Raw genomic sequence first — 17,391 nt, 5'->3', positions numbered from 1 at the left:
CTTCAGGGGATGAATGAAAACATATTCGTAGTAGTAGGGAGATAGCCCTCAAGTAACTGGCGACAACTACGTGCTAGGATTCGGATTTTGAAAGTCATTACATAACTTACGTTTACGTTTTAGTCTGATGCGTTAATATCTGGACAGAGAGACAAAATATGACCCATATGTGCCTTTTATCTATGTTTACCTGATGGTTCTGTGTATATAGGCCACCAATTGAGTTTTAAAATGCAGGACAAAAGCAGGGCGTGTTAAAACCGTTGAATGTTACAATTTTCAAATTCAAAACAAAGATTTTTTTGCCGTAACATTCTGTTTCCCTCAAGGGTTCAACCCTTCTTGAAGCAATTTAGATCATATCGAACTTAGCAATAATCTTACACTTTCTTTTCCCATTATGCAATAGGGGACACTATTAAATGAATGCGTAAATAATGATCAAACTATTCAAATATTCAAACTGACACGTTAAGTACACAAAATACAATTACCCTACTTTCATCTAACGATGTCCGACTCGTTGGCTGAACGGCCAGCATACTGGCCTTCGGTTCAGAGGGTCCCAGGTTCGATTCTCGGCCGGGTAGGGTATTTTAACCTTAATTGTTTAATTCCAATGGCACGGGGGCTGGGTGTATGGGCTGTCTTCATCATCATTTCATCCTCATCACGACGCGTAGGTCGCCTACGGGAGTCAAATAGAAAGACGTACACCTGGCTAGCCGAACCCGTCCTGGGATATCCCGGCACTAAAAGACATACGACATTTCATTTCATTTAACTAACGGTAGTCTATGTATGTCTACACCTTAGTCCCGTTTGTTGATACGGAGTTGGGGATGAGGTGAGATGAGTGTATGTATATGGTATGTTATTACGATCGGATGCCCTTCCTGATACAAACCTAAGTTGAGTAGCTAACAAAGATGAAATTTATTATTCTGAATGGAACTGGGTAAGGAGGTGAAAGGAATCGGTTGTGGACTTTGAACAGGAATTGTCCCGGCATTTGTCTGGTAGGGAATGTGGGAAACAACAGATAATCATTCTCAGGACAGCAGACGGTGGGTTTCGAAACCACGCCTCTCCCGAATGTAGAGCTTGGCTCCATAGCACGTTAAGCCGCAGCCTCTCAGCCTACTTTCACCTATATAAATAAAATGAAAATTTTGTCTGTACGCTTGGATTAGATTTACAATATTCCAAAACTTAATCTTAAGAAAATATTTAGGTTCGAATAAGTTTAATAAATAATAATTCTATAATGATAGTGCGAAAAGGTCCGTTGTTAGCACCAACTAGAACTGCGTGCCTTGTTAGGCACCTCAACGGTTTTGAGGTGAGCCTGTCTTGTCACCAAGATCCAGCTTCAAGACAGGGGGTCAAATGACCTACGGACCCTATGGACCTGCACGGGTAACCGTGCACTGCCTTCAGTTGAAGACTTGGTTCCATATGCATCAATATTAATTGCCTGGTCATGTTATATTATTTCATTTTCTTTTCTTTTTAGAATTTTTCGTTTCTTTTTTCCTCGATAAATGTTGCCCTTTTGCATTAGTTACGTCTTAGAACGTAAGATATCGTCGTAAGAAACTTTCCAACATCAGAATCTTCTTAGTACCTTCCAGTAATCCTTGCTATTCTTCCATCCAATCCCTAAACAGCTTTTTCCTCTTCACTCCTAAATTCAAGTCCGTCCTCAGAACGTTATGATTAGATATCTCAGCTTCAGATTTTAAGTACTTGATGAGGTCCTTCACTCTGGGGTGTGATCTTCCAACCCGACTGTTCAGTTTATGATTCCACCCTTTTAATGAAGTACGGTATTCGTCTTATGACATCACCCGTAGCTGTTCCATAATTCAGGTGGCACTTCAGGATTTTGTAAGCCATTGGTCCACGAAGCAGTCAAGGAATTCGGCGAGCTTTTCTTCTTCTGGTGCTTACCCGTGGATATATAGCCAGCTTTTTTCCAACATTTCTAGGCATTCTTACGTCTGTTGCGGAAACTCTTCAACCATCCATGATTTGAATTTAGTCTTATCTATATTTTAGACACCTTTCTAGCGTATTACTGTAATATAGGACCCGAAAAGCCATGGTTCTTGACGTGACAGTAACAAACCACTTCCACACTATTTTACTAATGTCTTGAATTTAATATCTCATGGGTTCTATCTTTATTTTTCAATTAGCACACTTTTCCCACCGCTTCAAAATTTGTTTTCTCCTTTAAATATCGTACACTTTGGTTTTACCTACGTTGAACGTCTTCATAATCTGCACTACACTCAATTTATCTCGTTCACTAGCACTGAAAACTTTGAGATCAAGCACAACTATTGCTTTCGGAGACATAATGACTACTGCCCAACTATGTCAGTAATGTAAGTTTAGAAGTGTTCAGCTGAATTCTAAGCTGATTTACAAGGGCCGAGACAAAGACAGGCATTTGATTATTGACAACTGATTAAAGCGAGGATTTGGAAAATGCTTGGACAACAGCAAACAGGCAATTAGCCGTACACTTTAACATGTAAGTTGGTGAATAAAAGAACGAAGACCGATTTGCCCATTCCTTGTTAACTACAGAATCAACTGTTACAGCAGACGAGATAGAATTTTGAAGGTTGTCTGAACAGTTTCTAAACACTGCATTCCGGAAGTTGGAGATTTTGCGTTAAAGTGATATTTTAATTTCTGTTGTACGTGCAACACTGCCTCCGTTTAATGAAAGCAATTTAAAATATTTTGTCACTCCAAAGTTCACAAGGTCTGTCAAATATTCCCGTTTAAGAAAAGTTTCCCCTTAATCCACACCCGATGAAGTCAGGATTTTACTGTAATAATAATAATAATAATAATAATAATAATAATAATAATAATAATAATAATAATAATAATAATAATAATAATACCGAGCTCGATAGCTGCAGTCGCTTAAGTGCGGCCAGTATCCAGTAATCGGGAGATGGTGGGTTCGAGCCCCACTGTCGGCAGCCCTGAAGATGGTTTTCCGTGATTTCCCATTTTCACACCAGGCAAATGCCGGGGCTGTACCATAATTAAGGCCACGGCCGCTTCCTTCCAATTCCTAGGCCTTTCCTATCCCATCGTCGCCGTAAGACATATCTGTGTCGGTGCGACGTAAAGCAAATAGAAAATTAATAATAATAATAATAATAATAATAATAATAGTAATAATAATAATAATAATAATAATAATAGTAATAATAATAATAATAATAATAATAATAATAATAATAATAATAATAATAATAATAATAATAATAATAATAATAATAATAATAATAATAATAGAGAATTGCGGAAGTGAATTTGACAAAACAAGAATCTGAGAGGGAAAATGAGTGGAACACAGTTCGATTTTTAGCCAATATCAGCTGTGCTTGTTCTTAAATAACCTAAAGCTATGGATGCATCCTTCTCTTATTGTCAGTAAGAGTTCCCGTTTTCCATTCTCTGCCACTTTTCCCTACATTCTTGTGGGGTCGTAGGTGCGATCTAAGCCGCACATATGGACCTGGGCCAGTTTTACAGCCGTATTCCACTCCTGACCCTAAGCTTGTATGGAGGGCTGCATCCACAGTTGTGTGTTTCTGTCGTGTACTGAGTGTAAATGAATAGGTGGGTATAAAGACAAGCGGTATGCAAAACTGTATCAAGAAAATTGCTGAATATTTCAGAAAATGGAGTTTGAAAATTAACATTAAGAAAACAAATGTATGGTTACGTAAAAATATTGTAGGAAGATCCTTAATAATAAACAGCTAATAGTTGCTTTAGAATAACTTGTAAAACAGATATACACTGGTAGAAAATGAAATCACACCACCAAGAAGGAGTTGTGCTACATGAAGAAAATACGGCAGGTGTTTTTTCACATCTGAAAAATGACGGCTATTCAAATTTTAGTGCTAATCGACGGAGAGTGATGCTAGTAGCGCCACTATGACCTTGCAAAGCAGGTTTGCTTTAAATACGCTCTGAACACTTCGTGAGCATTAGTCATCTTCCGGCGTTGACGCTCTGAGGTAGGTGCGAGTCAAACATGCCTTTCGGGAGACGAAGAAGGCAGTATCAGTCGCTTACTGAGTTTGAACAAGGCCGTGTAATAGGGTTAAGAGAAGGTGGATGTTCTTTTGGCGATATTACAGAAAGACTTTCAGGGATGTATCCACAATGCATCGGAGTTTGCAAAAGTAGTCACGGTAAATCCCTGTCCCAAGAAAATGGGGTCCGAACGCACACTGACCACTGCGGAGAGGGAAGACCGCTGTATTCGCTGCATGGCTAAGGTGAATCGTACTGCACCTGAAGCAGCCATTAGAGCTTCAGTTGGCACCAAAATGACTCAGCGAACCGTTGCAAAACGATTACTTGAGGAACAGCTCCGTGCGAGACGTCATGTAGCGTTCATTTTACTAACTCCGAATCACTGCCATCTGCGACTTCACTGGTGCCAAGTAAGAGCTTATTCGAGGGCGGAGTGGAGATCTGCTATTTTTCAGATGAGTGCCGTTTATGTCTTGGTGGCAGAAAGGAGGGTTGATGAGTGTCTGGAAACAAGCTGTTTGCGGCGTCGACGCCGTGGACCTACACCAGGAGTTATGGTCTAGGGAGCGATTTCCACTGACAGCAGGAACACTCTTGTTGTTATAGTAATAACCTTCACGGAGGATTTGTACGTCAGACTGTGATTGAGCTAGCTCTACTGCCATTCATTCGCAGTATCCAAGGGGGTGTTTTGCAACAGGATAACGCTCGTCCTCATACCCCTGCTACCACCCAACGTGCTCTGTAAAGTATCGACCTGTTATCTCGGCCTATGACCTCACCAGACCTTGAACCCGTTCAGCACGTATAGGACATTATCGGACGACTAACCCAGCGTCATCCAATACCAGCATTAACCGTTGCTTAATTGACTGACTAGTGCAACGTGTGTGGAACTCAATCCCACAAAATTACATATGGCCCCTGAACGACGTAATGCATGCACGTTTGCATTCTTGCATGTGAAATCGTGGCGACTACAGCGATTATTCATGAACCACCATGTCACATGTCTTCTCGCGCATACCTGAACCTGTGACCTGGAAACCATAATCAACTGAATATGTTACCTAGACAGTTGTATAACCTAAATTGCATTCCTATGAACTAAACGCTGACCACTTTGGCAGGGAGTTGGACATGTTTTTGCACGAGTCATTAATACAATTCAATATTTTAACGTTGAAGTTGTATGATCTCACTTGGTTAAAACACTCATGTCCATAAGTTAAAGGATCTTCCAGGTTCACGGAAAAACATGGGGCACTGTGATAATATGGGCACTAAAAGGTGCCCTGGCAGCAATTTGACTCTGGACACAATGTTGTTAATGCCAGGTGTACAGAAAATCAGACATGGTCAGTGGGTGCCACTGACCGTGTGTGGTATCCCTCCGTCGGTGGCATATAGAAAATTAATATGGGGTGTGATAACCTCGCCTGGCAATACAGAACTCATAAAGGTCCCCATACTCTGGATCAGGCCATACAGATTGGATTTCAGTAACGCATCCCACTGCTGGACAAGCGCTCATTGGAGGTCAACAATGATCCGTAGTGGTGCTCTTAGGGCTTCAGTCCTTCGGCCTAGAGTGTCCCGTGCATGTTCAGACGGATTTAAGTTCGGCGAGCGAGCCGGCCACTCTAGACTTGTGATGTCCTCATGTTGCAGGTACTCGTTCACCAGGCCTCTATGAGTGGGTATTATCGTCCGTCAGATGGAACCCATGTCCATATTCACAACGAAAATGCCGCACATACTCATGCAGGATGTCATCCCGTCACAGTACCCGTAAGAAACACATTCACTGGGATACGTCCTCCGAACATGATGTCGCTCTACACGAGAACACTGCGCCGCCATAACGATCCATTTCCCCAACATAGGTAGGGTTGTAACGTATTACAGGTATGCGCGAGATTAACAGACGGTGAGAATAAGTCTCCAGGCTAAGCAGTGATTCATCCGTGGACAGAACACTATCCCACTATTCATGAATCGAATCACGATGAGGAAGATACCACATTCGACTAGCCACGCGGTGCCTTTCTGTGAGAGGAATGCATCTGGTGGGTCGCCGAGCATACAGAGCAGCCTCTCGAAGCCGACTGTACACAGTCCAACAGGACATGTGTGACCCAGAGGCTGCTGCGGGGTACCTAGTCAGTGAAATTTCTGTACTGGTAGGACGTCTTCGGGCACTTAAGGCAAGATAACGATCATGAATGCTAGGTTGTAGCTCGTGGTCGACCTTGCCCGTACTGCCGTTCAGTATTTCCTCCCTTCTCGATTCTTCACCACAGCCGTGAAATGACGCTACGGGTGATAATATTCTCCTGGCCCACCAGGCGCTGACTGTGGCCGGTCTTTGACCTGCCGAGGATCCTACGAAGCATAATATCATTCTAATGTGTTCTCTGTGCCATCCTGCTTCCCTACGAATCACATTCTCTGTGCCAAATGGACACAGTACGCAGTCAGAACCGCTGTAGCCGAAACCTCTGCCCACAAGGACTGTTTCAGGCACACTAAACGGTCTTGTACTTAGCTGCTATGTTTGTCACATGCTTTCGTGTTGTCCAGCCACAGTATACTGTAGTCCTCACAACATCTCCATGACACAATGATTTCTTGTGGATCCCGAAGATTCCGTAACTTATGGACATGAGTGTATATGAACTGATTATGGAAAATATTAAGTCCAACTCCTTAGTTGAATGGTCGTCGTCGCGGCCTTCGGGTCAGAGGGTCCGGGTTCGATTCCCAGCCCGACTGAGGATTTCAGTGATTTGGGTTAATTTCCATGTTTTGGAAACTGGGTATTTGTGTTTGTCTCAGTACGCACTTCTTCACAAAACACAACACAACACACCTCTGTCAGTAAGGCCGTACGACCGTAAAACTGGATCAAGCGCACATGCTCGCACCATTATCCCACCAGGATGTTGAAGAATAGTGGAAATGTGCGCTAGGAATGATAGTACGAGTGATAGACGTACGAAACCACAGCGCATACTCCTCTTCATCTTAAATTCAATTCCCTGTTGCATATCTCCTTATATAATATATTCCTCCCCTTTGAACCACAAGACCTCGCCGTGGTGAAGAGGCTTGCGCGTCCCAGTGAAGCAGATATATGAACCGTAAGTGCAGCCATATCACAGGGGTATCTGTCGAGGGACCAGACTAACAACTGGTTCATGGAAAGGGTTGCTGCTGGGCGGCAGTCTGGATGATTGAAGGATATGGCCTTTTACAATATTTAACATGGCTTAGCTTTGTGGACACTAATATACGGCTGAAAGCAACGGGAAAATGTAAAAAATGGCTTAGCTGTGTAGATAGTGCTACAGGCTGAAAGCATCGGGAAACGGGAAACTACAGCCGCAACTAACTCCCGAGGACATCAAGCTTTCTCTATGTGAATGAATTAATGTTGTACTGATGATTGCTTCTTCCCGGGTAAAATATTCCGGTGGTAAAATGGTCCTTTGTTCGAATCTCCGGGTGGGGACTACACCGGAGGGGGCAATCACAAGGAAGATGAATACTGACATTCTGCGAGTGGGAGCGTGGAATATTAGGAGAAAGAATCGTTGTGGTCGATTAGAGTATCTGACAAGGGAAATGGATAGACTAAAATTAGATGTAGTTTATATAAGTGAGCTACGGTGACAGGAAGATCAGGATTTTTGGTCAGGCAACTACAGAATTATCAACTCAAAATCAAACATGGGAAATGCAGGAGTTGGTTTGTTAATGAATAAGAAAGCAGGACAATGGTACAGCTACTTCGACCAGCATAGTGAACGAAATTTTGTTGTCAAGGTAGACGCCAAGCCAATGCTCACCACAATAGCGCAGGTCTGTATGCTTACTAGTTCAGTGGATGATGAAAAATTGAAAGAATATATGAAGAGACCGAATATATAAAATAATACTTAAAAGGAGACACAAATATAATTGTTATCGGAGACTGGAATGCAGTAGTATGCCAAGAAAGAGAAGGAATTTCCGTAGGAGAATTCGAACTGGACGAAAGAATGAAAGAGGAAGTCGGCCAGGTGAATTCTTCACCGATCGTAATTTAGTCCTTGCTAATACGTGGTTTTAACACCGCAAACGACGGCTGTCCACATGGAAAAGACCAGGAGACACAGGAATGTATCAAATAGACTTCATTATGTTTAGGCAGAGATTCAGAAACCAGGTGATGGATTGCAAGAACTTCCCGTGAGCAGACGTGACCACAATGTGTTTGTCATGAAATTTCATCTGAAGTTGAGGAAATTGAAGAAAAGGAGGAATGCAAGACGATAGTATTATAGATAAGTTGAAAGAAAAGAGTGTGAGAAATTGTTTCAAGGAACGTGATGAACAAGGACTAAATGAAGAGGCTGAAGAAAACACCTTAAATGAAGAGTGGACAGCCGTGGAGAATGATATCAGTAAAGCTGCTGAAGAAAATTTAGGAATAAAGGTAAGCTCAAGAATGAGTTGATAACTCAAGCGATGTCAGACCTAATGAATTCACGGCGGAAATACAAGAATGCAAAAAAAATGAGGAGGGCAGAAAAGAATACATGCAATTAAGAACGGGTTAGGTAGAAAGTGCAGGTCAGATAAAAAAGAATGGCTGAAATAGAAGAATGATGTATGGTTGTAGGAAATGTAGATGGTGCATATAGGAAAATCAAGGAAGCCTTTGGAGAAAGGAAAATTTAATGTATGAATATTAAGAGCTCAGATGAAAAGCCACATCTAGGGAAAGAATACAAGGCATAAGGATGGCAGGAACATATTAAACAAATTATACCAAGGGAAAGAAATAAGATGATAAGGTTCTGGAACAAGAAGGAACTGTTGGTGCTGATGAAACGGGAGACCCAATTCTGAGGTCAGAATTCGGCAGAGCCTTAAAAGACCTAAGTACAGTATCGGCCACAAGTATTTTGACATTCGTATTTTCGACCATAGGTAACTTAAATGATGCTCATGATTCAAAACAAACAGGAGACGTTTCATTACTTGCTTACGTCTGAGTAGAGAGTACAGTATTGTCTATGTTTCTAACATAGCAGTAAAATGGGACGAACTGTTTACGTGAAGACCGTAAGTATTTTGAAATATGAGATTTTACTTATAACAATGATACTTTACGCCTGATTTACAGTTTTTATTTCACCCAAACAAGTATTATTCCCTTTTCCCATTATTATTATTCACTAGATCATAGGCAAGCAGTGATTGCGGCTTTGAATAAAGACAAAAGCCAAGCACAAGTTGAAAAAGACTTTGACCCTTCTAGACAAGTTGTGAATGTTTGGAACAGAGTCCACAACAACCGCGGAACACTTTTAAACAAGCTTAGATCTGGTCACCCTCAATTGTTACTCTGCTGTTGAGAGACTCATTCGAAGGCAGTGTGTTGATGATCTTCGTACCACGGCAGTAGCTGTACGGAATAATTTAGAATACAATTATAAGATAAAACTTGGCTTATTTACTGCTGTATCAAATACCAAGATTTAATGGGCCGACGACCAAGCAAGACGACCTTCATTTCGGCAAAGGACAGGAAGACCCGACGTGTCTTTGCTAAGGAAAATGGTTCCTGGACGAACAAGGAATGGGGAAAAGTACTGTGGAAAGATGAGCGTAAATTGAATATGCTCAGCATGGATGGAAATTCCTTTGTCATACGTTTAGTTAAAACACGCAGTGATGTACGGTACCAAAATCCCCACAGTAAAACATGGCCGTCATGTAATGGCTTGGCTCTGATTTTCTAGAACTAGAGTTGATCCACTGGTAAAAAAACTGAAGGCATCATGGATCAGTTTGTATATAGTAGGATCAGTGAACAACATATGATAAGGTAAGCTAAATAAAACATGCCTCATGGGTGGTTGTATCAGCATGACAATGATCCTAAATATACCTCCAAGTTTTTCAAAAACATGTCTCAGCAATAAAAGAGTCGGGGTTATTGATTGTCCCAGTCAAAGCCCTGGCCTAAACCCAGTTGAACGTCTATAGGAAGAACTCAAACGGTGTGCTGAACGCAAAACGTACACAAACAAGAAGGCAGTTTTCGAAGCCTTAAATGAAGAATTGTCCACAATTCCAATCTCATGCTTTGAGAAATTTGTGGACACAAAAGCAACTCGATGTGCATCAGTTTACAAGCAAATTCTGTTTAGTGGGTTTAGTATCTCACGCTTGAAAAATTTTAACACGTATTATTTACACAAGAATGGAAAGACAAGTTGAAGCTGAGTTGGAAATGAAGTCTTAATGGAAGTAAATCAATATTTTTGCTTGGGTAGTATGATAAATAATTATGGCAGAAGTATGGAGTACAGAAAATGCAGACTAGCAAAAGCGAGGAAGGCCTATCTTAACAAAAAGAAATTTGCACACTTCGTACATTGATATAGGAATTGCAGGATGTTTCTGAGGAATTCCTTATAGAGTGTGACATTGTATGGATGTGAAACATATACGATAAATAGCTCAGAAAGAAAGAGCAGGGAAGCTTTCGATATGTGGTATTACAGAAGAATGTTGAAGGTGATATGGATAGATGGATAGAATGAATCGAATTGGTAAGATGAGAACGATTTGGTGAATTTGACCAGAAGGGACAGAATGATAGGACACATCTTAAAACACTCAAGTCTTTTCCAGTTAATTTTTTGAGGGAAGTGTAGGTGGTAAAAATGACAAACGGATGAGATTAAATATAGTTATGTAGTAGTTGAGTAAAAGTGAAAAGTTTAGCACAGGATAGGGTGGCATGGGAGGCTGTATCAAACCAGTCTATGGAATGATGATCCAAACAATAACAAATATGTATTTGTTCATCACACCAAAGTTATCTTCCGTTGGGCATTCCTTTAACTCTGGCTCCACACATGCATGTTCATGTGCGAATTTTTGCTATTCGTACCCAAATAACAAATTCGTGGATACTAAATTATCGTTCTTAAACGAATATTCGGTATTCGTAGACGAGCACGAATGATTTCCCCCCTGAGCGGGCAAACTAACACACATCACCTGCGTGTATCCACGACCATATGGCTGATAAAACAGGCTTGAGGGAGTTTTCGAAAAGTATCCATGATCGGAGGAAAACGGTAAATCAAAATGTAAACATATTCTGGGATGGGTTTAAAGCAATATTGTTGAAGAATGTGAAAACAGGTTTGTACCTTTGAAGGTGGTAATGAATGGTAATGACCCACTATTTTATAACACAGAAATACAGAGATTGAAAAGGAGGTGCTGTTTGGAAAGAAGTATGTTAGAAATGGCTGTGGAAGTAAGGAGAAATTGAAGGGACTTATTAAGAAAATGAATCTAGCAAAGAAGTCGGCTAAGGGTAACATGATGCCAAGCACAATTCGCAGTCATACAAATTTAAGTGAAAATTAGAAGTGTATGTATAGGTACATTAAGGGAGAAACAGGTTCCAAGAAATTCATTCCAGGAATCATTAATGAACAAGGCCTATGTGTGTGCAAGAACCATCAAAAGGCACAATTATTCTGTCAGCAGAGTGTAAAGATTGTTAGTTACAAGGATAATGTCCATAGAGAGGAGGTGACTAAAACCAAAGAAGTATTAACATATACCTATTATAACGACGACGTGTACAATAAGATACAAAATTTGAAAACTAGAAAAGCAGCTGGAATTGATAAGATTTATGGGGATATAATAAAGACGAGTGGTTGGGATATAGTACAATATCTAAAATACGTATAACATTATTGTTTGCATGAAGGAGCTATACCAAAAGAATGGAGAGTGGCTATAGTAGCCCTAGTGTATGAGTGAAAGGGCGATAGGCATAAAGCTAAATATTACCGGCCATTACAGGCCAGTCAGTTCGACATGCATTGCATGTAAGCATTGGGAAGTGATTCTTTCTGATTATATTAGACATGCTTGCCAAATTAACAACTGGTTCGGTAGAAGGCAGTTCGGGTTCAGGAAATGTTATTCCACCGAGGCTGAATTTATAGGATTTCAGCAAGGTATAGCAGATGTCTTGGATTCAGGAGGTCAAATGGACTGTATCGCGACTGACCTTTATGACATTTGATAGGGTGGATCATGGGAGATTACTGGCGAAAATGTGTGCAAGTGGACAGGACAAAAGACTAACTGAATGGTTGGACATATTTCTGGAAAACAGAACTCAAAGAATTAGAGTAGGCGAAGCGTTATCTGACCCTTTTAATAATTTAGAAGGGAATTCCTCAAGGCAGTATTATTGTACCGTTATGTTTCCTTATATATATATATAAATGATGTGAGTAAAGAAGCGGAATCAGAGATAAGCCTTTTGCGGATAGTGTTATTCTGTATAGAGTAATAGAACAAATGACCTCGGTAATGTTGCAAGTTGCAGAGTAGGCTATGGTATGATGATAAACGGGGTTAAAAATCAGGTTGTGAGTTTCAGAAATAGGAACAACCCTTAGGGAATTTTCCACCCGGACGACTGCCCTAAACGCAGATCATTAGTGATTGAGTTTGAAACAGAAAAGGTGTGAGTAAACAGCTCTGTTTCTCTTTTCTGTAGAAATTGGTAAATATTTAAAAAATAATTCAATCAGTTTTTAACTTGAAAGAAGATTAACATTAAGTTTAAAAATGAATAAATTAAATGACGCGTGTATTTATATTGAAAGTTACTGTTGTTTGAAAATGAAATCATTAATCATTTCTGTACAGTTAATTTATGATTGTAGATTATTTAATTAAAATAAGAAAAGTCTAATTGTGCATTATTATAGTTTTAAAATGGATACAATGAAGCTGACAACGATGATATTTCAATTTTTTGGTGGAGTACTATAGGGAGCCATGTAATTAGGACCAAATTCCTCCAAATCATAGGAACCGAGACAAATTAGCTGACGTGTGGGAAATGCTACACTGAATTTATGTTTCGACGGTAGTATGAAGGAACTACGGAAAAAATGAAGGGTTCCCTAATGGTGTCGTTCAGGGCAGTTCACAACAGGAAGAACAAATCCTTCATATTCGGTATGGGTACCGATGACCTATTCAGACCAACTGGTTTTCTTTTGAAGTAATGCAGATATATCTCACTTATGTTTACTGCTGCACTCCTACAATAAATATAGAGGTAAGATAAATAATGCAAGAACCATATAGTTATTACTTTTCATTGATATTATATTATGAATTTTTGTTATTTAAAATTAATATATTTCAATATTTTTCCTGCCATTCAACTTTGCAGATCATCATAAAAATAATTTGCAATTTCATCCATCATATGTTTCCAATTTCTGATAAGTTTCACGGAACTTTTGCATTGGCAGTTGTGGTGCGATAGTTTGTAAATAGTGTCCAAGTGTCAGATTGGAGAGCCCCTGAAATTCGGCTTTTACGAAGAAATACACATGTCAGTATAATTGCTGATAACTATTCTGGTTGTGCAAATATTGGTTCCTTGAATATTTGAAAAACAGAAGGCATTATACCAAATAGATTTTCGGCTATTACGGGAGCACGAGAAAGACGGAAATTAAATATTCTTTGACAGCTGTCCAGTTTTTGAACGCCGGGATAGGGTGGCTAGATAACCCTAATGGAAAGGAATATTTCTGTAACCATAAACACATGTTGGCTTTGGAGAGGCCACATTTTCCCTATAAAGTATTTAGAAAAACATCCCCGTCGCTGATTCTTCCTTGGCAACTTACATCCGTGTATATAAAGTAGTAGTAACTGTCGACTAGTGCTAAGGAAACCATGCTAAATCTACCTTCTAATTGAAGTATTCGGTGTGACTGTAAAATGGTCGTTGAATAATAATGTTTTCCACCCATAACTCCTAAGTAATGAGAAAACTGCCATCTAAAATCAAAATCATTTCATATTTGCAGCCATTCCTTTTCTGTCATGGCAGCACGGAAAATGAAATATGACATTTTAATTTCAGTTTGATACATTTCTACCTTAATATCACTAAAATTGATATAATTATTGTAGATATTACTTAATGTTTTGATTAATTAAACAATAAAGTCACAAATACGTTTTGATTTGTTTCAGGCTCAGACGATGGAGGAGGAAGATGAAAGTAATTGATTTAGAGCCACATGTGGGACCAATAATGAAGAACTTCGGTCAGGTAATTCGTAGAAATTGATTACAATTTTACATTCATGACAGTTTCATAAATATGCATGCTTGGTATAGTTAACTGCTTCCTGAACTTGTATGGATTTTACGTACATTAATTGAAATTTTGCTTATAATTAGTTACATCACTATTGTTTTAAAAAATCATATATTCATTTTTAAACCTATTGCTAGTTTAAAAAGTAATTTTAATTTTCATATCGCAATACTAATCACATTTATAAAGGCTATGTAATTTATTGATTATCTTACAGGTACAGAAAAAACCGAACTTATCACCGTCACTAAAACCAGCACAAATCGAATTTGACGGGGAATTACAAAAAACTCAAGAACTCTATCAAAAAGATCAGTAAGTGAAAAAATATTAATATTTGAGCAAAGAAAAGCTAAATTTACGGGGATCATTCGGCCAAAAATTACGCAAGTTCGATGAAAGCCTACGGGGAAAATTACTTTGGAAACTGACAATACGCCATTACGCAAACGAACGAAAATGATGCATATGTCACCACAGTCGCCTGCTTCCAGTTGCAACTCAACATCATCTTCATCCCCACATTTTCCTCAGTTTGCTATGCCGTAACCCATTCAACAACGTCAGCCCACAGGAGAAAATGGTACCCAGCAATGTCACCCAACTGCAGGAGCCCTTGTGGAAGATTCACAATACACTGAAAATGTGACAGATTGTTTCAAAAGCTTTACACATTTTTAAAGTGAATTTTTATTTTTTATTTTTATTTTATTAGTGATATTTTGGTCATCAACTATAAACATACTATGACTCTGTATTTAATATAAACATAAATAAAGACTTTTAATTTCACATAATATTTCAGTGCCTCAATCAATGCATTTCACACCTCTGGAACGATTTCAGAAATGATCTGGGGATATATTTTGAACAGATATTGTAACCTTCGGTAGCTATCCACACTTACTATAAATCTAAGTGTTACAGCTAGTTGACATCCGATGCTTTTTTACAAAAGTCTTAAATATTATCTGTTCCGCCATACCTGGAAAATACATTGTGTCTGAAAATAAATTGCGGAAAATGTATGGGGATATTAAACCCAATAGTGTAAGAGAGGATTCGTCATCAATTGTTTCCTAAAACCTTTAGTTAATTGCCAGGGGTAACTGGTTAATATCTATTGTGTCCTGCGACGCAGTGCACTGAGTTCGCAACAGAACGTTAGCGGTGAAAAATATTAATATTAGCATTCCAAATTTAGAAGTAAAATGCATGGGGTACGCAGAAATGATCAGAATCTCTTCCAGCGAGCTTAGTACACACACGAGCGCACGACTGAGGAACGCACGGCATCAGCTGTTTGCTTGTGCTGTGCAGTTGGCAAGCAATACACTAGTGTGCATTGCGTGACTCAATACCTGTTTATGAATTACAAGAAAACCATCAGCCATCACCAGAGAGAAGAAGTAAATTCAGCCACTATAAAGCAAAAATACTGCATCAGCGCATAGAGGGACTTAAGATAAGCAGTCGTGTCAATGAACCAATCGAAAATGAACGGATCAGTTCTTATCACTTAATGAAGGATTTTAAGCGACGCAAATAATCTTTCATATTGAAAGAAGGACAAGAGTACACAACACAACCGACTATAAGCAAGGCTTTCGACACATTTTATAGACAACTGTTTGATGCCGAGCCAACCCAAGACTATCAAACATGATATTTATTTCCTGACTCTAAGCCTCCACCACCCAGAGAAGAGGATAACTGAAGCCTCGAAGGACCCATAATCATAGAAGAGGTCTTGAAAGCTATACGTCAAGGAAAGAGCTCAAAAACACCTGGGATTGATGGAATACCTCAGAAATTTTACTCTGCCTGCTAGTCGATAATTGGAGAAGATCTCACCTGCGTCCTGAACACTGTTCTACAGAGGAAGTAACTTTGTGAATCACATCGTCGATGGATTGTTATACTGATAAAGAAGTTCTCCACAGCTACTACTGTCTATGATTACCGCCCAATCACCCTTCAAAATTACGACTACACAATTTTAGCCAGAATTCTCGTCAACAGATTACGACCATTATTATCCTCCCTCATACACCCTACCCAACACAACGGAGTGCCTGATCGAACAATTTTTATCTTACCTGTTCGGTGCGTGATTACGTGGCGTCAACTGAACGCAATCCTTCACAGAGCTTATTAGTGTCCTTAGACTATCAGCGTGCACTTGACAGTGTAAATCATCAGTATCTGATAAAATGTTTAAAATGGCACGGCATTAGTCCCACATTTATCTCTTACATTCAGTGTCTATACACAAATGAATCTGCTATTTTGAAAATTAATGGCTTTCACACTATAACCATTCCCATTAAGAGGTCAGTTAAACAAGGATTCCCTGCTTCGATGGTACTGTTTACCTTGGCCTTAAATCCTCTCATCTGCAAGCTGCATAAGGAAATAAGAGGAATGACACAAGGAAATACAAAGCTCGCGCCAGCTGCTTACGCGAATGACGTCAATGTAATATTAACTTCGGATAACGATGTTCTCCACATGAGAAATGCTCTCGCACAGCTCAGTGCAGTATCTGGGTTGTCTATCAACTATTATAAATCGAAAGTGATTCCCTTAGGAGGCTGGGCATCATTACCACAACTACGCCCTTACAAACGGTAGAAACACACAAGATACTTGGAATTTATTGCACTCGAAAGACCAGTGAAATGAATCAACAAGATTGGAGACCTCTTGTTAACAGGATAAAAATATATGCAAAAGAGCTCTATTGCCGAGACCTATCTCTAATCCGAAGGATTTTGACTGTTTACACATTCCTTCTCTCACAATGCTGGTATCTTCAGTGGCGGCTGGTGCAGAAAATCAGTTGTGTGCTGCAACCCATCACGCGTCCAAAAATAAAAATATTTAGAAATATATGCGGTTTTCAAGAAGCTCTCCACTGAGTTTTTCATACTGAACAAACACGCAAACAACCCCAACATATATATATACATTCCTCATACAAAACTAATTAAACACACAATAACACCTTCAATCACAAAACATTCACGAACTCAGAAACACTTGGTGTGAGCGCGCAGAAACAGAACTTCGCAACGTTA

At 39.5% G+C, this 17,391-nt stretch overlaps 1 long non-coding RNA gene across 1 annotated transcript in view; it reads left to right on the top strand.

Annotated features, from left to right (window-relative positions):
- Positions 1–15,080, top strand: part of LOC136862904 (uncharacterized) — a 28,407-nt gene extending 13,327 nt beyond the window's left edge. Inside the window, exons 2-3 of the long non-coding RNA XR_010859093.2 lie at positions 14,185–14,263; positions 14,529–15,080. This is a non-coding gene — a long non-coding RNA (uncharacterized lncRNA). The remainder of the gene's footprint in view (positions 1–14,184; positions 14,264–14,528) is intronic.
- The last annotated feature ends 2,311 nt before the right edge of the window (positions 15,081–17,391 follow it).

This window comes from Anabrus simplex, chromosome 2, assembly GCF_040414725.1.
Source record: "Anabrus simplex isolate iqAnaSimp1 chromosome 2, ASM4041472v1, whole genome shotgun sequence".
In the NCBI taxonomy this organism is placed as follows: domain Eukaryota; kingdom Metazoa; phylum Arthropoda; class Insecta; order Orthoptera; family Tettigoniidae; genus Anabrus; species Anabrus simplex.
The sequence above is the reverse complement of the archived record's forward strand: the minus strand, read 5'-3'. Positions and strand labels throughout refer to the sequence as shown.